The sequence below is a fragment of the Carcharhinus amblyrhynchos genome, chromosome 2, assembly GCF_965287045.1.
Source record: "Carcharhinus amblyrhynchos chromosome 2, sCarAmb.v2.hapA, whole genome shotgun sequence".
In the NCBI taxonomy this organism is placed as follows: domain Eukaryota; kingdom Metazoa; phylum Chordata; class Chondrichthyes; order Carcharhiniformes; family Carcharhinidae; genus Carcharhinus; species Carcharhinus amblyrhynchos.
Window position 1 is genome coordinate 97,290,663 of NC_137325.1, and position 25,969 is coordinate 97,316,631.

Sequence of the window (25,969 nt, forward strand, 5' to 3'; positions counted from 1 at the left end):
GAAGGAGGGGAAGGGGGAGGAGGGGGGAAGAAGGAGGGGAAGGGGGGAAGAAGGAGGGGGAAGAAGGGGGGAGGAGGGGGGAAGAAGGAGGGGAAGGGGGAAGAAGGAGGGGAAGGGGGGAAGGAGGAGGGGGGAAGAAGGAGGGGGAGGAGGGGGGAAGGAGGAGGGGGGAAGAAGGAGGAGAAGGGGGCAGGAGGGGGGAAGAAGGAGGGGAAGGGGGCAGGAGGGGGGAAGAAGGAGGGGAAGGGGGGAAGAAGGAGGGGAAGGGGGAGGAGGGGAAGAAGGAGGGGAAGGGGGGAGGAGGGGGAAGAAGGAGGGGGGAAGAAGGAGGGGAGGGGGGAGGAGGGGGAAGAAGGAGGGGGGGAAGAAGGAGGGGAGGGGGGAAGAAGGAGGGGAAGGGGGGAAGAAGGAGGGGAAGAAGGGGGGGAAGAAGGAGGGGAAGGGGGGAGGAGGGGGGAAGAAGGAGGGGAAGGGGGGAAGAAGGGGGGAAGAAGGAGGGGAAGGGGGGGAGGAGGGGGGAAGAAGGAGGGGAAGGGGGAAGAAGGAGGGGAAGGGGGGAAGAAGGGGGGGTGGAGGGGGGAAGAAGGAGGGGAAGGGGGGGTGGAGGGGGGAAGAAGGAGGGGGAAGGGGGGGTGGAGGGGGGATTCGGGGGAGTGGGATTAAGGAATGGAGGGGTGTGTTGGGGAGTAGGGGAGGGGGGTTGTGTTGGGCAATAGAGGGGAGGGGGGGAAGAAGGAGGGGAAGGGGGGAAGAAGGAGGGGAAGAAGGGGGGGAAGAAGGAGGGGAAGGGGGGAGGAGGGGGAAGAAGGAGGGGAAGGGGGAAGAAGGGGGGAAGAAGGAGGGGAAGGGGGGGAGGAGGGGGGAAGAAGGAGGGGAAGGGGGAAGAAGGAGGGGAAGGGGGGAAGAAGGGGGGTGGAGGGGGAAGAAGGAGGGGAAGGGGGGTGGAGGGGGGAAGAAGGAGGGGGAAGGGGGGGTGGAGGGGGGATTCGGGGGAGTGGGATTAAGGAATGGAGGGGTGTGTTGGGGAGTAGGGGAGGGGGGTTGTGTTGGGCAATAGGGGAGAGGGGATTACGGAATAGGGGAGGGAGGTTGGGGAATAGGGGAGGGAGGTTGGGGAATAGGGGAAGGGAATTCACAAATAGGGGAGAGGTGTTGGGGGATTTGGGGAAGGGGTTGGGGAAGGGATTGGGGAGGTGGCTGAGGGGAGTATGGGGGAGGGGAATGAGAGGAGGGGGATGTGGATCAGGTGAGGAGGATGGGGACGTGGAGGGGTATTGGGGAGGGGGAGAGGGAGGATTGGGGGGCTGGAGAGAGGGTGGGGGGTAGGGATGGATGGGGGGATATGTTGTGGGGGAGGGGGATGGGAGGGAGGGAGGAGGAGGAGGAGGATGGGGGAAGGGGGAGTGGGATTGGGGAGGGGAACGGGATTGGGGGAGGGATAGCAGGAAGGATAGGGGCAAAAAGGAGGAAGAGAGATGAGAGGGAGGGGTACAAAGTGATGGGAGAGAGGATGGGTATGGAAGGAGAGATGGGGGAGAGAGGGAGGGATGTGCAGGGGAGGAGCGATGGGGACAGGGAAGGGGTCAGAAGTGGGATGGATGGTATGTGGGAGGGTGGGAGTGTTGGGGGAACAATGGGGTGGGGGAGTGAGTGTTGGGGAAGGGAGAGATGGAGTGGAGTGATGAAGTGGAGAGAGGGCAGGATAGGGAGAAAAGATGGAAGGGAGAGAGAGAGGGAGACACGGGTGAGGGGAGAAGAATGAGGGAAGATCTCATTGAGACGTATAAGATGATGAATGGAATGGATAGGATAGAGGTGGAGAGGCTCTTCCCGCTCAGAAAGGACAGTAGGACTAGGGGGCACAGCCTCAAGATAAGGGGGGTCGGGGAGCAGTTTAGAACGGAGTTGAGGAGGAACTTCTTCACTCAAAGAGTGGTGAATCTCTGGAATTCTCTGCTCGTTGAAGTGGTGGGGGCTGCCTCGCTAAATATATTTAAGACGTGGGTAGATAGGTTTTTGATAGGCAAGGGGATTAAGGGTTATGGGGAGAAGGCAGGAAAGTGGAACTGAGCCACAACAAATCAGCCATGATCTTATTGAATGGCAGGGCAGGCTCGAAGGGCTAGATGGCCTACTCCTGCTCCTATTTCTTATGTTCTTATGAATAGGGAGGAGGGATGGATGGAGAAGAGGTGGAGGGAGGGATGGGGGTGAAGAGACAAGTAGGGAGTTGAGGTAGGGATAGGGAGAGGAGCAAAATACGGAGAAGAGAGGGAAGGATCAAAATAAGCAGACGTCCATCTGAGACAGGCATGAGGAGAAATATTTTCTCTGAGAATCGAGGATTTGGAACTCTTCCTTAAAAAGCAGTAGAAGCAGCCTTTGAATATTTTAATAGAATTTTAACTAATAAGCTTATTGGTGGTAGGCGGGAATGTGCGGCTGATAAACCATGACATTATTGAATGGCAGAGCAGGCTTAAGTGGTCTATTACTCCTAATCCATAGGTTTGCGTGAGAGAGAGATGAAGGGAGGGAGAGAGAAACAGAGATGGAGAAGAGAGGGAAGGGTTGGAAGGTTGGGGTGAGGAAGCCATGGCCGGGAGAACAGATAGCGGGAGGGCAGTGGGAGTGATGGAGAGTGAATGAGAAAGATGGAGATGGAGGAGGAAGAGAAAGAGGGCTGACAAATGGGAGAATATGCAAGGGAGAGAAAGGATGGTGGAGGAAGGAGTGAGGGTGGGAAAGAGGGGATATGGCAATGGTGAGAAGTTATGGAGATAATGAACATAAGAAATAGGAGCAGGAGTAGGCAATCTAGCCCCTCGAGCCTGCCCCGCGATTCAATAAGATCATGGCTAATCTGAAGTGGCTCAGTTCCACTTTCCCGCTTTCTCCCCATAACCCTTAATTCCCTTGCCTACCAAAAACCTATCTACCCGTGTCTTAAATATATTTAGCGAGGTAGCCTCCATCACATCAACGGGCAGAGAATTCCAGAGATTCACCACCCTTTGAGTGAAGAAGTTCCTCCTCAACTCCGTTCTAAACTGCACCCCCCTTATCTTGAGGCTGTGCCCTCTAGTCCTGCTGTCCTTTCTGAGCGGGAAGAATCTCTCTACCCTATCCATACCCTTCATTATCTTATATGTCTCTATAAGATCCCCCCTCATCCTTCTAAACTCCAACGAGTACAAACCCAGTCTATTCAGCCTCTCTTCATAGTTCAACCCCCTCATCTCCGGTATCAGCCTAGTGAACCTCCTCTGCACTCCCTCCAAGGCCAAAATATCCTTGTGCAAGTGCGGCGACCAAAACTGCACACAGTACTCCAGCTGCGGCCTCACCAGTGCCCTGTACAGTTGCAGCAATGAAGAGGTAGGGAGAGAGGAAGGGTGGAGAAAAGTGAGGGTAGTGAGTGGAGGTGAGGGAGGAGGAAGGAAAGAGGGTATGTAGATCAGCTAAGATGGCCTTTTGCAGTAAACAAAATACCTCTCTGCTTGTGACCTGCTTGAAGGAAGTCAGGCAGCGAGCACCCACTAGATCACAGGTTTTCAACTGGTGTGCCTCAAAAACCATGCAAGCGTGCCACAATCTGCTGCAGGAATGCTAGGTTTGGACACTCCAAAGTACCAATCCCTGAATCTCTGGACTGCTGTCCTCTCTCTTTCTGCCCTTTCCTCACCAGCATTGGGAACTGTGCCACAGGTTCCACTCAGCCCAATCTCTCATGTATCTGCCTATGTATCAGGATCAGGAAGCCCACATTTGCTAAGCTTGCGGTTTACTTTACAAACAGCCGCAGTTGGTGGTCTGGGCCATTTCCCTCTACCAGGCCCCACTAATTCAGAAGTTTTAAAGTTTAAAGTTTCTTTATTAGTGTCACAAGTAGGCTTACATTAACGCTGCAGTGAAGTTACTGTGAAAATCCCATAGTCGACACACTCTGGCACCTGTTTGGGTACACTGAGGGAAAATTTAGCATGGCTAATGCATCTAACCAGCACATCTTTCAGCCTGTGGGAAGAAATCAGAGCACCCAGGTAGCTGGGGAGAATGTGCACACTCGGCACAAATAGTGCCCCAAGCTGGAATCAAACCTGAGGTTCCTAGTGCTGTGAGGCTGCAGTGCTAGCCACTGTGCCACCCAGAAAGACATTTTTGGAATTTGTGTGTCCAGTTCCTGCCATTTACCATCACTGTGGGAACCCTTTCAGCAGTACTAGGCTGAGAAAGAAAACTGTTGCAAGTTTCTGGTCCTAATAACTACGGAGTGCTTCTGCATAGCATGAAAGTGTGAACCTTGGGTACTCGCACTGCCATGTCCCGATGCTAAAAAGTTGATGCGGCGGGACCTTGACTGGGTTATTATTTTCCGGCAGTTTAGAACGTATGGTGAGTTCAGTTCTGCCAAACCTGCTTAAGTTTCTAGAATTTTACCAAATTCGTTACTAATTTACATCTTTACTTCGCTTTCAAGTAGCCCATCGCTGATATTTTGCTTTACGTAAATTAGAAACGAGGCTGGGTTGGAGTTTCAGACGAGAATATTTTGTATCTATGCACGAAGAATTGTATTAATTCCTCATAGAGTTCCTCATCTGTCCTTGAATATTTCTCTGACGGAAGGTTAAGCCCACTTAACTGGTGGGTTTACCAAAACAGGTTTCAGGTGGGAACAATTCGGAAACAGACCACAGGACTAGTGTGCTCCAAAACATGTCCAAGTAACGTGTCCAATTCGGAGAGTTTCCGATCCCTGACCCCAAATCGGCTAATTCCAAACTGTGGAACTCCTCATCCCTGATGGAATGACCCATTATTCGATACCCATTGGGAAAACGAGAGAGACGTAAATACTGATCTTGCCCAAGCAAAGTGACATTGTGCAAATCTGGGTTATAAAAGCCTCCCCGGATTAAGAAACTCTGCTCACAGAGGCAGACCAAGGTGTTACATTACTGTTGCTGGTTAAGTGCTGGTCGCAATCTTTCCTTTGTTTAACAACCTTCACGTTGAGAAATACAGAATTAAAAAAACTAAAAGAGAACTGAAACCTTGAATGGAAATCACTTAAATTGTATACATTTTGAATAAAAGTATTGCATTTCCCAGTAATGAATCTTGAACTAATGAAAATTGTATTAAATGTTACCTTAATGTGCTGTTATGAGGTTTTAGAAATAAAAGGGTTTTGCTCGAGAGCAGCTCAGTTGTGGAATATCGGAGGAGTGCTTCAAGATTTTGATAGCTGTGACAGATAGAAGGTGGGATCCACTGCACGAAATCACCCTGATTCTGTTCTTGATGTCACATCAGAGACAGCTTCAGGTGTCTCACTAATGTCATAGAAAGAAATCCAGTGACATCGGTGGACTAGTCTCGAGACCCATTTATGCTTTTTACTGCTGGATACTTTGCAACTAGCAAATAAAGTACATAGTTTTTGCAGGAAATATCTGAAAGAAGAATTCCCACTCAGAGACTGAGCAGGCTTGTTGGCCTGCAGGGGCACTAAATGATATGGCCAACCCACCATCAGATCTGTCCCCGCCATGTGATTCTACAGGAGCCTTCCTACCTGTTACTCTCTAATTGGCTGGCTGCCATCAGGCGAAAGGATATATTGGCCTTGGAGGGAGTACAGAGAAGGTTCACCAGGCTGATACCAGAGATGAGGGGGTTAACTTATGAGGAGAGATTGAATAGATTGGGTCTGTACTCATTAGAGTTTAGAAGGCTGAGGGGGGATCTTATAGGGACTTACAAGATAATGAAGGGGCTAGATAGGGTAGAGGTAGAGAGATTCTTCCTGCTTAGAAAGATAGCGAACTAGAGAGCACAGCCTCAAAATAAGGGGGTGGGGGGCAGTTTAAAACGGAGTTGAGAAGGTACTTCTTCACTCAAAGGGTGGTGAACCTCTGGAATTCTCTGCCCATTGAAGTGGTGGAGGCTACCTCGCTGAATGTATTTAAGTCACGGGTAGATAGGTTTCTGATAGACAAGGGAATTTAGGGTTATGGGGAGAAAGCAGGAAAGTGGAACTGATCCACTTCAGATCAGCCATGATCTTATTGAATGGTGGGGCAGGCTCAAAGGGCTGGATGGCCTACTCCTGCTCCTATTTCTTATGTTCTTATCTGAACAGGTCCAGCCGGCCACTGTGAATGCACACCGAATTCCTGACATCTTCTAGTCCTGCCAATGTGAACAGTGCATCCAACCTTCTGTTCTTGCAGCATTTTAGGGAGAAATAGGAGGAAGCCAAGGATAGATCCGAGGGGGAAACCTGAGGTAATGTTGCAGGAGCAGGAAGAAGAATCCATTGTAGGTGATTCCTGACTCCTGATGAAATAGATAAGAATGGAACCAAGTGAGTTCAGTCCTACCTGGATGGGTAATAGTGGGGAGAGATTGATGGTGTGATCAATCATATCAAAGGCTGCAGACCGGTCAAGAAGGATGAGGACAGGGTAGTTTTGTGGCAGATAAGTAGGATGTGATTTGCTACTTTGATGAGAACTGTCTTAGAAATCTGGCAGCAATGAAACCCTAAATGGAGAAATTCAATGATGGAGCTCTGGGAAAGATGAGCAAAGATTTTGAGGGGGAAATAACTCATTCAAAAATGTTGGCGATGTTGGAGTGAAACCAAAATAAAGAACACAAAAGGGTTAGCTGGCACACAAAATGGACTCTGGGAAGGGACATTAAGAGGCATTGACTTTGGGCACAGACATTACACGAAGAGTTAAAACCTGTAGTGTTTAAATTACTGCAGGAAATGGGTCAGACCTTGAGGCACCTTAAACTTGAGATAAAAGCAGACCCAGAACAATGAGTTTGATAATGAGATCAACCACTGATGGGGACATAACTGCATAAATGTATATAACAAGATCAGCCATTGATAGAGGACATTATTGCATAAATGTATCTATTCTATATATAATGATGTGATAACTGTCGATGTCAACGCTTGTCTGTGTATAATGATGTGTTAACTGTCAATGTCCATACTGTCTATGTAACATGTAATGATGTGCTAATGGCTAATGTCCATACTGTCTATTGTCTAAAAAGTATAAAAGATGCTCAACTACCATTGTGTAGTTGAGAAGGTTGCTGCCTGTACTGTAGAGTGCCAGCGCTTCTCCCAAAGCTTTGTCCAAATAAAACTGTTTGTTGAACCTCCAAATCTGACTCCAAAGTGGTGAATTTTCCACAACAAATTGGAATAGTTGGCAGGATCTCACTACTGGTGGTAATTTCGGTCAATTGGCCATGGTCGGCAAACTGGGGTAGAGATCATTGAATCTGTGAGAGTCAGATGGAGTCAACAATACAGTTTAAAATGGGTAAAAATTAAGGGATATTATAGAGATAAGTACTGATTATTGACGGTATAGTAATAAGTGTTGATTGACTATTACTTGTGCTGACCAACTAGACGACAAGGAAATGCCTGTCTCAAATACGCAGCCTTTGACCAGTTGTTAAGAGGGGAAATCCCCCACATGAAAGTCAGGACCCTGAAGTGGGCGTAGAGACACAAAGGGCATTTCGGATTGTGAAGTGCAAGCAGCAAAGGTCAGTTAACATCAAACTCTGTAGTAGTGAACAAACGCAGAGTTTGCCACCTGTTTGTATAGTTGGGTACTGGACTGTCAGTGTTGTAAAGTGGTGTGGAAAAATGAGCTGATCACTCTGAGCTACAGCTGGACTCCAGTGGTGAAACATGTTGCCAAGGTGGTAATACTGGCCATGAATATAAATAGAAACCCTTAAAAGTGGAGAAACATGATGCTAGGGTCGTAATTGTGGCTGGGGGTAGTGAAGTCCCTAACGATGGAGAAACATATTGCTAGGAAGTAATCGTGGCCATACAGTTTATGAAACATGTTGCCAATGAGGCAATAGTGACCGTGGGTAGTGAAGTCTGCAAGATGGCAGATAAAGAAGTTAAGAGAGGACCTGCAGGATTTCTTATTGAAATGTACATGACAGACAGACACATGTTAATAAAGAGGATGCAAAGGGATGGCTGGGATGCTTCTCAGACCTCAGAACAGCAGAGAAAGTGGATAGATGGGGAAAAGAGAAAAAAGACAAGATAGGGGTATTATTAGTACATTAATTAGCAGGACTAATTGAACAAGTAATCGCATCCACCAAAAAGTGGCACGAAGATAAAGAGAGGATTAGAAAGTTAGAATTCAGAGTAAGGGAACTGGAGAAATGAAACTGAGTGTTAGAGGAGAATCAATGGGAAGGGGAAACTGTTCCTCTACCCCCTTAGGAGTCCACATGACAGGGACCAACTGCCTCTGTAGAGAAATGGGAAGTGCTAGAACACAACTTAGTGCCAGTAACACGAGGGGGAATGCACAGCCAACAGCAAATCATAAACCATTCACCCCAGGCAAAAGACAGCAGATAATGTCTTCCCTGGGTAAACTACAACCTAGAAGTGCAAACACTAAATTCTGGGAAGAATCAGATACAGTTTGGGCAAGACACCAACTGGTCAGGGCAGCATGTCAAGTGGATAAGTGGAGGCAGTTAGCAGGAGGACCCACCACTCCCCTTATAATCTATACAAGATTATAGTGGGGGACGTTGGACACATGTAGTCACCCTAACAGCCGAAATAGATGCCCAACAAGCACCCTTCACCCAGTTTAAAACAGAAGTCCAGAGACTGTTAGGAAATGCTCCAACTAACTGGAGCAGAGTTACAATGACCAAGCAGCTGAAGGGGGAAGGAGCTTCTGAGTATGGGGAACGGTTGTTCCAAGTATACCAGGAATGCTCAGGGCAAGGGAACCCAGGCCATGGGGATCAAGGGTTCATTCAGGCTTTCAAGGTTGGCCTTTGTAGTGCTCACCAAACCATCCTAAAAATGGGAGTGATTGTGTCCCAAGATTATGATGAACTAGTGGAATGGACTAGTGGCTTACTAGGAGGCTGAGAGGAGAAATCCCAGACAAGAGTAAGACAAGAAAAAATAGCCGCTTACAGTGGTGGGAGTGGAACTAAGTCTAAATTGATCTATCACAATTGTGGCCGACAAGGGAACTTTGCAAGGGATTGCAGGTCCCAAGGAAAGGAAACAAATTTGGAAGCAGTGGGAAACATTCTAATCAATTTAATAAAAATGGACACACAGAAGCAGTGTGTTGGGACAAATATGGGAGACCCCCGCCGCGATCCATGACCACAGCAGAATTGGAGGAACTAAGGAACCTCCGAGGCTAGCAAGATTGACGGTCTGCAGCCCCCATTCATAAGGGTAAGAAGGAGAGAAGGATTTATGTATCTGCACTAGTCGGGGGGCAGGCAATGTGAGATGCTAGTGGACACAGGAGCCTCCATGTCTGTCACTGACCTAGCCTTATCCATTACAAGTAGGATGATCTACCTAACAGGGATAGGAGGGAACTGAACACCCACCTACCTGAGTGAGACCACGTTAGTAGAAATAAATAATTTGTATATACCGATGAGATTCTATGTGTGTAAAAATAACGAGGGTACAATAATGGGAAATGATTTAATGAAAGAATATGAGATTTTGATAGACAGTGGAAAGGGAGAATTAATCTGGCCAAAATGGGACGGTCAGAAAACTAGAATAGGGGAACTCACAAGTCACTTCAACTACTAAGATGGCCACAGCCACCACCAGAGATTGGGAATTAGAGACAGGAGGGTTCGGAGCCATCTGTGCCTCCGGCCACGGGAGTATGGGCTGAGGCAAAATTAGATACTGGCTTGACTAAAATGGACCCGATAAAGTACCTGGACCAGAGCATAAGCCCCACCGACAATACCCAATAAAACCAGAATGAGAGGCAGCTGTAGTGGAGATAGTTAAAGGGTTAGTGGATAAAGGAATTCTGAGGGAAACCATGAGTACCACTAATTCCGCAACCTGTCCGAAGAGCAAACCCGATGGAAGCTATAGGCTCACGACAGATTACACGGGGCTCGATAAAGTCACATCCAAGTTGTACCCCATTGTAGCAAGCCCCTTGACAATCCTGAATGGACTGTCATCCGAGCATAAAATGTTTATGGTATTGGATATAGCCAATGGATTCTGGTCCCTACCCTTGGACCCTGAACCCCAAGACAAATTCGTCTTTACAGTGGGAGATAAACAGTACCCTTGGACTTGCATACCGCAGGGATTCTGCTATCTTCCATCGAGTAATGAGTGACATCCTGAGCAGGGTTGAACTGCCAAAGGATAACACGATCCTACAATATGTGGATGATATCTTAATAGCTTTAGAATCTAAGTCAGGACATCAGGAAGCAGTATACCTAGTATTAAACAAACTAAAAACTGCAGGGTTAAAGGTCAGCCCCAAAAAGGCACAAATCAAGAAAACACAAGTCCTGTACCTAGGATACTTAATATCCCAAGGGCTTAAAAAAATGCTAACAGATCAAAAGAAGGCGGTGCAACAAATGCTGCAGCCTGTCACCGTAAGAGGAGTCAGGGAAGTGCTGGGACTGTTTAACTATAGCTGAAGTTTTATCCTGGGATTCGCAAAATTGGCAGAACCTATACAAAGACTAGTCAAAGGGAGAAAACCAGCTTTAAATCCCGTAGAATGGGGATTCGAGCAGGAAGAGGCTTATAACAAATTAAAAACAGAACCGAAATCAGCCCCTGGACTAGGATTACCAGATTCCAATAAAGACTTCCACATACATTGTAGTAAAGAAGGAGGGTTCTATTCCACAGCGGTAACACAAGATCATGGCAATAAAAGGAGACCCATAGGTTACTATTCAACAGCAGAAGGACCGGTGCTCACTGGACTGCCAAGGTGCATAGCTACCTTAGATTGCAGTGCCTGTGCTGTAAAGTTTAGCAAGCCAATAATAACGACAAGGAGTATAATCCTGTACACCAAATACACCTTGGTGGAAATGCTGAAAATGGGAAAGTTTAGGGCTGTCTCAAACATGAGGAGGGCTAAATGGGAAGTTGTCCTTCTACCTCCAAGTAAATCAGTTATAATAATTAGGGACACAGGAGATAACCCAGCAGAAGGAATTTTAGACACAGGAAAGCCACACAATTGTGGGGATATCGATATGGACATAGAAGAAGGTAGGATAAAAGATGCACCTATAACAACAGCTGAGAAGACCCTTTTTGTAGAAGAATCACCCCGGACAGGGTGGACAGTAGTAAACGACAAATTAGAAACAGTAAGATCAGAAAGAATTGACGGGACGCCTATCCGCGCAAGTGGCAGAACTAGTGGCACTCACAAAGGCACTAGAGTTATCTGAAGGCAAGACGGTAATTATATATACAGACAGTAGGTATGCATTTGGGGTAATACATGACTATATGACAGCATGGGGTAGAAGGGGGTTTGTAACCATGGGAGGAACTCCTGTTAAACACCAACAAAGGATCAAGGCATTGCTAAAAGCTAGTGAGAAATTCTGAGAAGCCACAGTAATAAAAATTAAAGCGCATCAGAAAGAACCAGGAAGAGATAACCCAGATTGGTTAAATTTCAAAGGGAACAAAATCACAGATAGAGCAGCACAATTAGCCTTAGAGCAGGAGGCAGTTGGTGAGCTGCCAATAGCAGTAACGGGATAGACAGGAGACAAAATAGATATTCAGGACTTACATGAGGATACCTCAAAAGAGTAAAAGGGGAAGTGGGAAGCTCAGAGAGTGAGCGAAGGGATTGATAACATTTGAAGACGAAATGATAAGGTAATGGCACCAGAGTGCATACAAAACACCTTCTTGGAACTACACCATGGACTCTCACATGAGGGAAAAGAGGCCATGGCAACTGGTATAGGAAAGGAATAGTGGTGGAAAGGAATGGGAAGGGACATAGCCTGACATTGTCACTGATGCGTGACATGTGCACAACACAACCCTGGCTGACCCATAAAAGTTAAGATGGGACACGTGCCCCGAACAAAGGGACCCTGGGAACATCTGCAAATAGATTTCACAGGGCCACTACCACAATCCCATGGCAAAACCTATTGTCTGGTTATTGTAGACCAGCTCACCAGGTGGGTAGAAGCATTCCCTACTACAAATTGTACTGCTACCATGGTAGCTAGAAATATTGGCAGAGGAGGTAATCACTAGATGGGGAGTACTCCTACAAATTGATTTGGATCAAGGAACGCACTTCACTGGGAAGGTGATAAAAACAATGTGCCAGTTGATGGGAATAAAACAAAAACTCCACATTTCTTACCATTCACAGAGTTCTGGAATGGTGGAACGTATGAACTGAACCCTTAAGAATGCCCTCGCTAAAGCCATACAAACGTAAGGAAAAATGTGGACAGAAGTATTGCCCACTATATTAACAAGGCTGAGAGCTACTACAAACCGTGCAACCAAATTAACCCCTTATGAACTAATGACAGGAAGGGCGATGCAATTACCAGAAAGCATCATATCAGGTGGGACCAATGTAGACCCACTAAAAGATAAAATCAAAAGATATGTTTTGGAACTAAGCGCCCAACTAAAAGGGATGCGTAAATTAGGAAAAGATAATCAGGAAGAAAGACACACAGAGAGAGCTTGAAATGCTCCCTGTTGGGACAGCAGGAAGTCGCATCCGAGTAAAAACATTACCCAAAAAACCAGGGTTTGCACCAAAATGGAATGGGCCATATGAAGTTATAATTAGTGGAGACACCTGTGCCTGTCTCGACATAAGAGGGAAAGGTGTATGGAAACATTAGACCCAGCTGAAATTACACAAAGAAATGAATGAATGAATTAAAGTGACCAGAGTGCTTTCCCCAAAACAGGTGATGACTACAAGCAAGAGTAACTGATGCATTTGTGTTGGCAATATAACTTTTGGAAAATTGTTAACTTAAAGTTATAAGATTGATATTTGCTTGTTGCGGATATGTATAAGGTCGCGAATGTAATTATATTACTTTGTATTGTCGCGACTGTAAACTTGACTGGGCTAGCAGATAACCTACTCTACAAGGATCATATACATTTACATGGGAATCAAACTTTTAGTTACCTGTTAGCCCAATCTGTAGAAGCCCTATTTGTGGCCACCCCTGGGTGGACCCCCCATGACTTATATACAGCAGATATCTCAGATGCACTCTGTGAAGGACAAATTGGCAAATATAAAAGGGGTATACAGGGAAGAAGTATGGAACTTGTAAATCCCACAGATCCTGTGTGCAGGGGGCTCCAAGGGGTGGGAGGAAGAGCTTGCTTGGATAATGCAAGCTACCCGCTTTATTTTTCGGGGCAGGGATGGGGATGTGCACACGACTTGGTCCCCAAGAATGATTCCTGTGTACAGATGCAGTTTGTCCGTCAGCACTGTTATGTAAATAGAGGTCAGTTTACTTGTACCTGTAACGAACAGAGATGTCTGAATCAAACCGCGGGGAGGCAGCTCATTTGTGGACGGTGTAATGGGACTCATATCAGCTCAGCTAAATGGACATACCCATTTGATACTTACTAAGCGGTGGGATCAAACAGGGAATCAAGTAAACCGAGCAATTGCCAGTATACACAAACCAATAATCAGGATACTAAATGCTACTGGGCTAAGAAGGAATTTGTATTCTTCTTCAACGGCACCTACACAACAGCAACACCAACCCTCCTAATCCTTTTTGCTGTAGGAACAATAGGACCGCTCACTGTTTCATGCCTTCAGAAGGGGCATATCCAGAGAAAGATAGTAACGCGGGCCATCAGCAAAGAATTCTGTGCTGATTGGGAAAACACAGTAAGAAGTCTGACAATACCAGGTTTAAGTCCAACCGATTTATTTGATAGTAAACTCACATGCTTTTGAGGTTTACCTCTTCGTCAGGTTAATGAAGAGTTCTGGCCTCAGACAGAGCATATAACAGCACAGACAGTTTACAGATTACTGATTAGAATGCGAATCTTTACACCTAACCTGCTATTCAAGTCTTAAAGTGGCCGACAATGTGAGTGGAAGGAGCACTCACAGTCGCTGAGCAGAGACTGATAGCCAAGTTCCATACACACGAGGACGGTCTCAACAGGGATCTTGGGTTCATGTCACACTATCTGTAACCCCCATGACTTGCCTGGGTTTGCAAAACCTCACTTACTGTACTGTCTGGAGACAATACACATCTCTTTAACCTGTGATCAGTCCTTCTCCCACTCACATTGTTGGCCACTTTAAGACTTGAACACTACTGCATCTTTGGGCCAATAGGAAAAAAAGCACATTATATCGCATAGAAACCTTTCAAAGCATTTCATGTAGAGTTAATTGACTTGGATTTTAGTTACTGTTATGTGGATAAAAGCAGTAGCTATCTTGTGCTCAAGAAATTCCCACAAACAATAATGAGATGCACAAGCAATTAAGCTGTTTTTGATGGTGTGTGGGCTGAAATACTTAACTGAACTCTTTAAGTATTGCTGAATCTATATTTTTAAGTTTACTGATGACACCGCTATAGTGGGTTGGTTCTCAAACAATGATAAGACAGAGTACAGGAAAGAGATAGAGAATGTGGTGAAATGGTGCGATGACAATAATCTTTCCCTCAATGTCAGTAAAACAAAGGAGATATTCATCAAATTCAGGAATCGTACATGCCCCTGTTTACATCGAAGGTGAGGATGATCAAGAGCTTCACGTTTCTCAGGTGTTCAAATCACCAACAACCTATCCTGGTCCCTCCACATAGCAATACAATTAAGAGAGCCCACCAACACCTCTACTTTCTCAGAAGGCTAAGGAAATTTGGAATGTCCACCATGACTCTCACCAATGTCTACAGATGCACCACAGAAAGCATGCTTTCTGGTTGCATCACAGCTTGGAGTGGCTTCTATTTAGACCAAGACTGCAAGAAACTACAAAGGGTTGTGAACATAACCCAGTCCATTATGCAAACCGTCCTCTTGTCCAATGACTAAACAAGTGGAACAGGGTGGCACGGCAGCACAGTGGTTAGCACTGCTGCTTCACAGTTCCAGGGTCCTGGGTTTGATTCCTGGCTCAGGGCACTGTCTGTGTGGAGTTTGCACATTCTCCTCGTGTCTGCGTGGGTTTCCTCCAGGTACTCTGGTTTCCTCCCACAGTCCAAAGATGTGTGGGTTAAGTTAATTGGCCATGCTGAGAAATTGCCCCTTAGTGTCTAGGGACGTGTAGGTTAGAGGGATTAAGGGGTATAACATATGGGGGTAGGGCCTGGGTGAGATTGTGTTCAGTGCTGATTCGATGGGCTGAAGGGCCTCTTTCTGCACTGTAGGGTTCTAGGTATCCTGAGCCCTTTCTAAGGCTGGCCACTGTGCAGGTCCAGTATTTTATCATCCTGGATGTGCTCATGTACCACAGACTTGTGGTTTAACTTTTTGCTTTATAAAATAAAATACCATTTCTTTCCTGTTGGCTTCCTGTGCTATTACGTTATGGTGCAAATATTTTGATCTGAAGGGTGCAGGAAACAGCCCAATTGATGACGTGTGCACTGAAATACCCCATTGCAGTAAGATTCAGCACAGAAACCTTTCCTAACTACATCCTGTTAGATTTCAAATCTAGCTTCTGATTTGCTTTTAATGCAGGCATTTGTGGCCTTGAATTTCTCCAAATCGAAAGTTGAAGACGAATCTTAAATAGAAAGTGGTTTCACAGCCAAGGTACTGACACACATGAAACATTTGTTCACTGGTATCTTTCCAGCTGCATGGAACACTGCCCAAGTTGTTAAGTTGTTCCTATTCATAGGGCTGATGATACTGATGCAATCCAAATAAATAGAGCTATTTTAGAAACAGTAGAGAATAGTTATTGGCTATGGATCCATTTTTCCTACTGTTTGAAACTGACACCATGCTGCACATTTACAAGAACTACAGCTGCAAAACAAATCCATCAAGTCAAAGCCAACATAGCTTTTGATCGCTCTATTAACTAATTGACAGCGTTTGTTCAATTTAACAACAAAAATAAATCGCAGTAAGTCACCAGAAATGGAAAACAAGAAAGCTCTGATTTAAAACTGGAGATTTTCAAGATTCTGTGCCCAGGTGTACTCAATGGTCCTGACTCAATGCATGTCAAAGATACGGTGGATTGGAGTGCACACCTGGAAAGGAATCCACCCCATGTCCCTTCTACTGGGGGGTAATGGCATTGTGGTATTGTCAGTGGACTAGTAGTCCAAAAACCCAGAATAATGCTCTGAGGACCCAGGCTTGAATCTCATCATTGCAAAAGATGAAATTTAAATTCAATAAAAATCTGGAATTGTATGATGATCATGACATATTGTCAGTTGTTATAAAAATCAATCTGGTTCAGTAATGCTTCCATCCTCACCTGGCCTGGCCTACATATGACTCCAGATCCATAGCCATGTGATTGACTCTTAACTGTCCCTTCATATGCAATTAAAGATGGGCAATAGGTGTTAGCCCAGCCAGTGATGCCCAAGTCCCATTAATGAATTAGAAAAAAGTTTCTCCTGATCAATTCTGAACCCTGCTACTCTCTCTTTCTCGCTCCCTAGTGTTCAGACTTCAAGTTTGCCTGAGTGTGCATTAAGAGGGCTGCTAGAAGTTACAAAACTAAGATGTCAGAGTTTCAATTCTCCAATGAAGAGACTAAGCTCCAGCATCATGTATGCATTTGTATTTTCTGTGCTCAGCATGTGGCAAGGGTTTTGTATTGAGAAGTTTGTTTGATTGGAACCTTTCATTCATTTATTAAGGGTTATATAATATCATGTTTGTTTCCTTGTTTGTAATTGATAAAAGTTATTGCTAAATGTTAACTATAGTCTTAAATTAACTTTGTTTGAGAAAAGCTCCCTAGTGGATCATTTGAATCATACCTGAAGTAAACCATTTCATGCTTATCCAAGCCAATTCAAATTGCAAAATTTATGACCTTGGCATAAAACACTTTGGAGTTTCTGATCGGAATTTTAACACCAGTCTTTTCTCACAATCCCTCTTCACTTCTCTAATATCCTTTCTCATCATCCCGCTATATTCCTGCTGTATTCCTCTTGGTTCTCAATTGTATTTACTACCTGAATTTGCCTGAAACATTACTTTTTTGAAGGGAGTCCGTTGTTCAGCTGCAGTTTTTCTCACCAATCTTTTGTTCCAGCCTATCTGACCCAGCTCCGTTCTTGTCCCATTAAAGTCATCTCTTTCCTAGTTAATTATTCTCACTGGATTGCCTATTGTCTATTTCTATCGTCATCCTAAACTTTATGATGCATTGATCACTGCCTCCTAAATGTTCCCCCACTAACAATTCATCTACTTGGCGCACTTCATTTCAAAGAACCAGGTCCAACAGTGCACCCTTTCTTGTTGGTCTGGACACATACTGATGTAGAAAATTTTCCTGAACACAATATAGAAAAATTTGCCCTTCTCTGTCCTTTAATTACCCGAATATATACTGGAATAATGGCAGTATAATTCCCCCATTATAACAAATGGGACAATGTTTGCATTCCTCTGTAGTTTGCCTGCAGATTTGTTCCTTTATATCCCTCCCACTAGTTGGCGGATAAAAGCTACACAGAGCAATGTAATTGAATCCTTATTATTCCTTAGCTGTAGTCAAATTAATTTTGACTTTGGCCTGTGTTTGTATTGTCAGCCTCGTTTTAGAAGGGTGCCACAAATATTTAGATAGACTATTGATTTGCTTACTGAAATTGAGGAAATACAACTACTTGGTATAAAATGAGCTGCACATGTGTACGACAGGCACCTGAGCTGATTGAAGGCTTCTGAACTGTAACAGTTTTCAGATGTCGGTGGGCACATTTCAAAGCACAAAGCCCAAGCAGGAAAGATATATTAAATGTAACAAAAGGTCTGTAAGAATTAATTACTTAATAATTTATTTCTCAGATATCATTGTGAGGGATGGTAGCGGTAGTGTAATTTTTGAGTCAAGCCATCTGGGGCGGAAACCATGACAGAACCGTTAGTGTAACCTGAGGGGTTAAACGCTAAGACCAGCAGATGATGAAACACGCAGAAAAAGAAGAAAAAAACATGAGACTGGCAGGCGCTCGGGGTCTTCAGCATAGCCTAAAAGAGATTTACACCATATAAAATAAATGGGTAAGCAATTTACGGGACAATGAAAAAGAGTTAGCTGAATTGATGAGAGGTAAAACGATTTAAGCCTTAAAAGGGGTGATTGGATTAGAGTTAATGGGATGTCAACAAGGGAGGAGATCACTCAGTAAAGAGATTAAGGAGTGGTACCCAATAAAGAAAGGAGGGCTGTCCTATTGTTATCTAGGAAAAATGTATATAAACTAAGATTGTGTAAAGCAAGGTGTGTGTACCCACGGGACGGCACCCTTTCTTGCAAGATCGAATAAACCGACAGTTAGCTGAACTCATCCGTGTATTTGATTCAAGGGGGGGAATCATAAAGTGAGTATCTGACCGTTTCTCACAATTGGGGGCTCGTCCGGGATCTGGAATTATAACGGGGGTTTCCCTCGACTAGACCAAATCGATGGAATAAGACGCGTCTAGTGTATATTTACACGTAAAAACGTCGTTTTGGTCTGGGAGGAGGGGAATCTGAAACCACTCAGTTGAGATAATTCTGGACCCTGGAAATCACACGGATGACTTCTATACACTAGGACTGCTAGGACTGCGACTGAAATCTGTGAGGGGGTATACACATCATTGGAAGAAGTCGGACAACTCCGTGCACGGATCAAGGTAAGAAATTTCTCTCCCGGGAATTCGGCTGATTAAGGGTGAGAGTCATTTTCTTCCTTGACGACTTTATGGTTATGACAGTTTGATCTGAGGGCACAAATAAATTAACTTGTGTCCAAGACGACAACTGAAGACTAACCATGGGAGGTAAACCGTCCAAGAGTAAGGATGGGAAACCGGGAAATAATAATGATGAAAAGGGAATACCCCCCGACAGTCCTCTGGGGATACAGTTAGAAAATTGGGATGGGGACCGAAAGACTAAGGACTTAAAAAAAGAAGGTTATGATAAAATATTGTTGTTTTGTGTGGACGAAGGAACCAATCCGGAAACCATCTGTATTGTGGCCAAAATATGGATCGGATGAGGATTGGGTCTGTCAGATATTAAATTTATATGTTAATAGTAAACAACCCTTTAACCCCGAGGAAAGTAAGTACGCTGCCTGTTGGGTGGGCGCGATGAGTAGATCGCCACAGCCAGTCTCCCTGTATCCAATGATCCCACAGAGCAGACCGGGGCAATGGGACCCTCTTGACAACCTCCCGCCGCCACCCCCTCCTGTACCAAATGTACCCCCTGCATATCAACCAAATAATAATGGGGCCCAAGGGCCCCGAGGGGAAGATCTCATAAATCTTGAGAACGGCACAGGAGGCGGACCCCCAGTTGAGGGTCTGCGAAGGTCCGAGAGGTTGGTAATAAAACAGTCCCTGGAACAACAGCAGAATAATGGGGCTTCAGCGCCCGAGGTGGAAATGCACCCTCTCAGGGAGGTTCCCTTCAGACAAAGAGAGACAGGGTTCGTGGTGGTGCCTCTTAACTCGGCAGACATCCGACAACTTAGGAAGGAGTTGCCCCCTCTCCTAGAGGACCCTGTCGTGGTAGCGACACAACTTGACCAATTCCTGGGTCCAAGCATGTATACTTGGGGGGAACTCCGGGCCATAATGAGCATATTATTCAACTACGATGAAGGAGTTATGATCCGAAATAGGGCCATAGAAATTTGGGATAGGGATCACCAACAGCAAGAACAACTCAGGGGAGATCAAAAATACCCTCTTGAGGATCCAAATTGGAATCATAATACCCAGGAAGGGCGGACAAACATGTCGGATCTCCGGAATCTTATAATTCGGGGGATCCAGACATGTGTCCCCAAGCAGCAGAATGTGGCAAAAGCATTTGATATTAGGCAAGGAAAAGATGAATCACCCAGCATGTTCTTAGACAGACTGAGGGAGTCTGTCCGCAAATATTCAGGAATCGATCCTGATGATGAAATTGGAAAGGGAATGCTAAAAATTAATTTTGTAACGAAATCCTGGCCAGATATCCAGAGAAAACTACAAAAGATTGAGGATTGGAGTGGGAAGGACATGGCGGAATTATTGCGGGAAGCGCAGAAGGTCTTTGTGCAGAGAGAGGTTGTAAAGGAAAAGCAGAAGGCAAAGATGATGGTGGCAGCCGTTAGGGAAGTATGTAAGTCCACCGGGATAACGGATGAAGGATATACAGTAGGTAGGGGAAGGTCAAGGGGAGGTTGGAAGGAAGGGGGGGCCAGGAGGGGCCGAGGTAGAGGACGAGGAGAATTTTACGGTGGTGACCGGCCCCGGGCGGCCGGGTGTTACCACTGTGGGAAACCGGGACACTTCAAAAGAGAGTGTCCTGAATTTAAGAAGGAACGAGAAGGGATTTATGAAATGGAATGTGAGGTTGATTAGAGGGGTCAGGGGAGAATCGGAAAAAGGACCTACCAAGAACCCCTGGTAAATTTAAAGGTGGGTCCACAAAAGGAGGATGTTACATTTTTAGTCGACACAGGGGCAGGCAGATCCTCAATCCCAATCTATCCTACAGGAGCCAATTACCAAACTAAAATGTTGAACATATCAGGAGTAAAGGGAGGGGTATTTAGGGCGAAACTATTTGAACCACAGGTACTACAATGGGAGGAAGAGGAGCTTTTAGCAGAGCTCCTCCACCTCCCTCATCTCCCCTATGGTCTGTTGGGGCGGGACCTGATAATCCGCTTCGGGCTCCGAATAAATGTAGGGGACGACAAAGACCTGGTGGTAACTATGTCATACCTTAGCGAGGACCGACTCACGGGTATAGACTCTAGAGTATGGACGGCCAAGGGAAACAGAGGGCGACTCTCGATTCAGCCTGTAAAAATTGATCTTAAGCCCCAGAGCCCCTCTGTCAAGATACGTCAGTATCCTATCTCCCGGGAAGGGAGACAGGGCCTGAAAGAAGTGATGAAAGACCTGATAAGTGATGGGCTGGTGGAACCATGTATGTCGAGATATAACTCTCCCATTTTGCCAGTCCGAAAGTCTGACGGCAGTTACAGAATGGTCCAAGACTTGAGGGAAATCAATAAGATTGTACAGGTACGACACCCGGTGGTGCCGAACCCATACACTATACTGGGGCGGATACTCCCAGAACATGAATGGTTCAGTGTAGTGGATTTAAAGGACGCCTTCTGGGCCTGCCCGTTGGACGAGGCCAGTAGAGACTTATTCGCCTTCGAGTGGGAGGACCCTGACACGGGCAGGAAGCAGCAATACCGCTGGACAGTGCTTCCCCAGGGGTTCACCGAATCGCCAAATTTGTTTGGTCAGATTTTAGAGCAGGTATTAGAGGGACTGATCCTTTCCCCAGCCCTAAAACTCATACAGTATGTGGATGACCTCCTGTTGTCCGGACCCACAGAAGCGGAGGTCGTAGCGGGAACAAATACCCTTCTGAATTATTTGGCAGGACAGGGACTAAGGGTGAGCCAGAAGAAGCTCCAATATGCAGAAAGAGAGGTTAAGTATCTGGGACACTTGATAAGCCAGGGACAGAAGAGAATAAGTCCGGAAAGGGTGAGGGGAATAGTTGAACTGGGACTCCCGGGAACTAAGAGAGAGCTACGAATGTTTTTGGGACTCTTAGGTTATTGCCGATTATGGATAGACGACTATGCCCCCCTAACCAAGGGTCTGTACCTAAAACTTATAGAGGGGGCTCCTAACAAAATCCAGTGGGACGAGAAAGAGGAGGAACTAATTGAGACCCTGAAACAGAAATTGATGACCGCGCCAGTCTTGAGCTTGCCAGATTTCAGTAAGGCATTCAGACTCTTTGTAAATGCCAAACAGGGAACCGCCCTCGGAGTTTTAACCCAAGATTGGGGGGGAAAAAGGAAGCCAGTGGCATTCTTATCAAAGATACTGGACCCAGTTTCCCGAGGCTGGCCAGAATGTGTCCAGGCGGTGGCTGCCACGGCCAAATTGGTGGAAGAAAGTAGGAAGCTGACATTTGGGGCACCCTTGACGGTCATTACCCCCCACCAGGTTAGGACTATTTTAAATCAGAGGGCTGGGAGATGGCTGACGGACTCAAGAATCTTGAAGTATGAGGCCATTTTGCTAGATCGGGACGATCTTAAGATAGAGGTCAATTCCTGTCAGAACCCAGCTGAATTCCTCTGGAAGGGGGAAGAAGGCGAGGGACTCGAACATTGCTGTTCGGACATAATAGATCTCCAGAGTAAGGTAAGGGAGGATCTAAGGGACTCCCCTCTTCACACTGGAAAGCGATGGTATATAGATGGATCCTCCCGGGTGGTAAACGGAAAAAGGCATAATGGATACGCGATCATTAGTGAAGCTGGCTGGAATTTGGTAGAAAGGGGGCGACTGCCTAATGTCTGGTCTGCCCAGACATGTGAATTATATGCTCTACACCGGGCTCTCAAGGGCTCAGAGGGATCGATAGGGACCATCTACACCGACTCCAAGTATGCGTTCGGGGTGGTACACACTTTTGGAAAAATTTGGAAGGAAAGGGGAATGATAAATAGTAGGGGAAAAGAATTGATACATGAGGAATTGGTTACTAAAATATTAAAAGACCTGCTGGGGCCACGGGAAATTGCTGTGGTCCATGTAAAAGGACACCAGAGAGACAATGGGATAGAGACAAAGGGGAACCAGTTGGCGGACGAACAAGCAAAATTGGCAGGGACGGAGGAGGAGATAGTGGACTGCTTGGTCTGGGTGCCCCAAGTGTCTGAAGTAATAGAAACACCAGCATTTAGCGAAAAGGAAGAAGCCGAGCTAAAATCACTTGGGGGTCAGAAAGATGAAAGAGGGAAATGGACATTACCCGATGGTCGACAACTATTAAACCGACCGATGACCAGAGACATAATTAGTCATCTCCATCGGGGAGGACACTGGGGGACACAGACGATGTGCGATGCATTTCTGCGTCAGTACGCACATCCCGGTTTATACACTGTGGCTAAGCAAGTCACGAAAGATTGTGTAATTTGTCGGAAGATAAATAAAAAAGGACTGAGACAGAATACGAAGCAAGGAGGGAGAAGCCTAGCCTATAGGCCCTTTGAGTATATCCAAGTGGATTATACCGAACTCCCCCCCATAGGGCGCCTGAAATATCTTTTGGTAATAGTGGACCACTTGACAGGGTGGGTTGAGGCGTACCCAACCGCCATAGCCTCGGCGACACAGGTTAGCAAGGTCCTTCTCGAACAAATTATCCCACGATACGGACTCCCCCGGGCCATCGATTCAGACCAGGGGAGCCAGTTTACGTCCACTGTCCTACAGAACATAGTGCGGGCAGTGGGGGTAAGCTGGGATTTCCACACCCCTTGGCATCCCCCGTCCTCGGGCAAGGTGGAAAGAATGAATCAGACTATTAAAAAACAGCTGACAAAACTCAGGACAGAGACCGGGTTGCCCTGGACCAAGTGCCTTCCCCTTGCCTTGCTGCAAATACGAACGCAGCCACGGCGGGACTTGGGGGTGTCCCCATACGAAATAATGTTCGGTCTCCCCTTTAATGGGCCAAAAGGGGAACTCCCCACATTCGAGTCCCGCGATGTATTTGTGCATAAATATGTTGAGGTCCTGGGGTCTGCTCTATCTCATTTACGCCAACAGGGACTCCTGGCACAGACACCACCTCTCGAGTTTGCGATACACACCATCAAGCCAGGGCATTGGGTCCTAATCAAGAACTGGAAACTCCGGACTTTAGAACCGATCTGGGATGGTCCTTACTTAGTACTTCTGACCACGGAAACGGCTATCCGCACGGCTGAGAAAGGCTGGACGCATTACACTCGAGTGAAAGGACCGGTGCCAGAACCAGCAGAAGAAGTGCCTACTCCTGGCCACCACACCGCGAAGAACTGATTGGACTTGATTTTTGATATGTCAATTTGGGCAATATACGGCAATAGCGGGATGTTACTAATAATATGTTTACTCTATGCGGGCATAGGTGCTGGGCAGGCGGCCCAAGTGTACTCCCTTACTATAATCCAATCACCCCAGGCACAGGTAATTGAGATCGACCTCTGTCGAATGGTACCCTGCAAAGACAACCTTACGGGGCAGAAGAGATACCAGGGGAGGGAAATAGAATTACTTGTCTTCGATAAGAACCCAAAGTGTACTAAAAATGAACAGGGGAAAGTAGAATCTTGTCAAGTAGGGGGGTTAAATGAAGACGTTAAGTTAAGGATTCGCGAGAAAGTATCACTGGTTCCACGGAAGATCTTTCCCAGAGACTGTAAGCTAAACCAATGTAACCCCCTCTACCTCACCATAAAAAAGTCAGACGACGGTGGGACAGAGGGCCTCGACGGACAAGTTTTTGGGGTCAAGATCAAGGAACACACAGGGAGGGTGGGGGCGGCCCTGTGTTGTGTGCGGGTTACAGTCAAAAATGCCGAAACCAGGAACTCCTCCGCCCCTAGCCGGGGAGTCTCGGGAGAAGTCAGGGTAGTGGAGGTAAAGGATTTAAGAGAGACCATTGAAATAGAAACGGGATTCAGGGAAGCGAACACCTGGATAGAATGGGTCAAATATACGGTACAAAGTGTCGGAAAAGGTAACTGTTATGCGTGCACCAGTAGCCGGCCAACTCCCCAGGTGGTCCCATTCCCGCTGGGATGGGATAAAGAACCAGCTGAAATGGAGTGTATGGTGAAACTGTATCAAAACAGAGAGGCTTGGGGAGACCCCACTTGTCGCTCCTTGAGCCTGACATTTCCCCCAATCAAACTGAACAGGGCGTCTCAACCCCCCCCCTTTTTCCGGAGTAACGGGGATACATCACACCTGTATCACCCGGACTGGGGATGGATTGGACAGGGAAGTGGGAAGCTTCGATAGGTGTGGAACAGTTAAGGAAGTCAGCGACACCACCGAGGGAGGAAACTACTCCCAAATCCAGGTACCTAGAGCTGATCTATGGTGGTACTGTGGAGGGAGGACTTTGAGACCCGTTTTACCTCAGAAATGGAAGGGCACTTGTGCACTTATCCAATTGGCCGTACCCTTTACCCTGGCATTTGAACATCAGGGACCCCGTGGAAAAGAACGAGGGAAAAGGAGCCTCCCGGGTTCTTTTGATGAACGAATATATCTGGACGCCATAGGGGTCCCTAGGGGGGTCCCTGATGAGTACAAAGCCAGGAGCCAGATAGCAGCAGGATTTGAATCCCTGTTCTGGTGGGTGACTGTCAACAAGAATGTAGATTGGATCAACTATATCTATTATAATCAACAGAGGTTTGTTAATTATACCCGAAATGCGATAAGCGGGATAGCGGAACAATTGGACGCAACCAGCAGAATGGCCTGGGAAAACAGGCTAGCCCTGGACATGATTCTAGCAGAGAAAGGGGGGGTATGCGTCATGATAGGAACTGAATGCTGCACCTTTATCCCAAATAACACAGCTCCCGATGGGTCAATTACCCGAGCCCTCGAAGGGCTAACGACCCTAGCTAATGAACTAGCTGAGAACTCGGGTACAGACCTAGATCTCACTAGGTGGTTGGAAGCTTGGTTCGGCAAATGGAAAGGAGTAGTAATGTCCGTCCTTGTCTCTTTCATGGTAACGGCAGGGGTATTGGCCGCCCTAGGGTGTTGTATCATCCCTTGTGTTCGGGGGTTGGCTCAGCGGCTAATCGAAACAGCCCTGACTAGGGGGGATGTCCTGAATGGAAAAGTGATAAATATGAATTTAGAGACGGAAGAGAGGATAAGCCTCTTAGGCGATAAAACTCTGGATGAACAGGCCCTCGACCTGCTGGAACGCCTGGAACACCAGAAGAATGTCAAAAATTACAAAGCGTAAGAAAAACAGGGGGGATTGTGAGG

At 46.3% G+C, this 25,969-nt stretch overlaps 1 protein-coding gene across 1 annotated transcript in view; it reads right to left on the reverse strand.

Moving 5' to 3' along the window:
- ankrd28b (ankyrin repeat domain 28b) overlaps positions 1–25,969 on the reverse strand; it is a 230,108-nt gene that overhangs the window by 196,283 nt on the left and 7,856 nt on the right. The gene's annotated exons all lie outside the window — the stretch shown is intronic.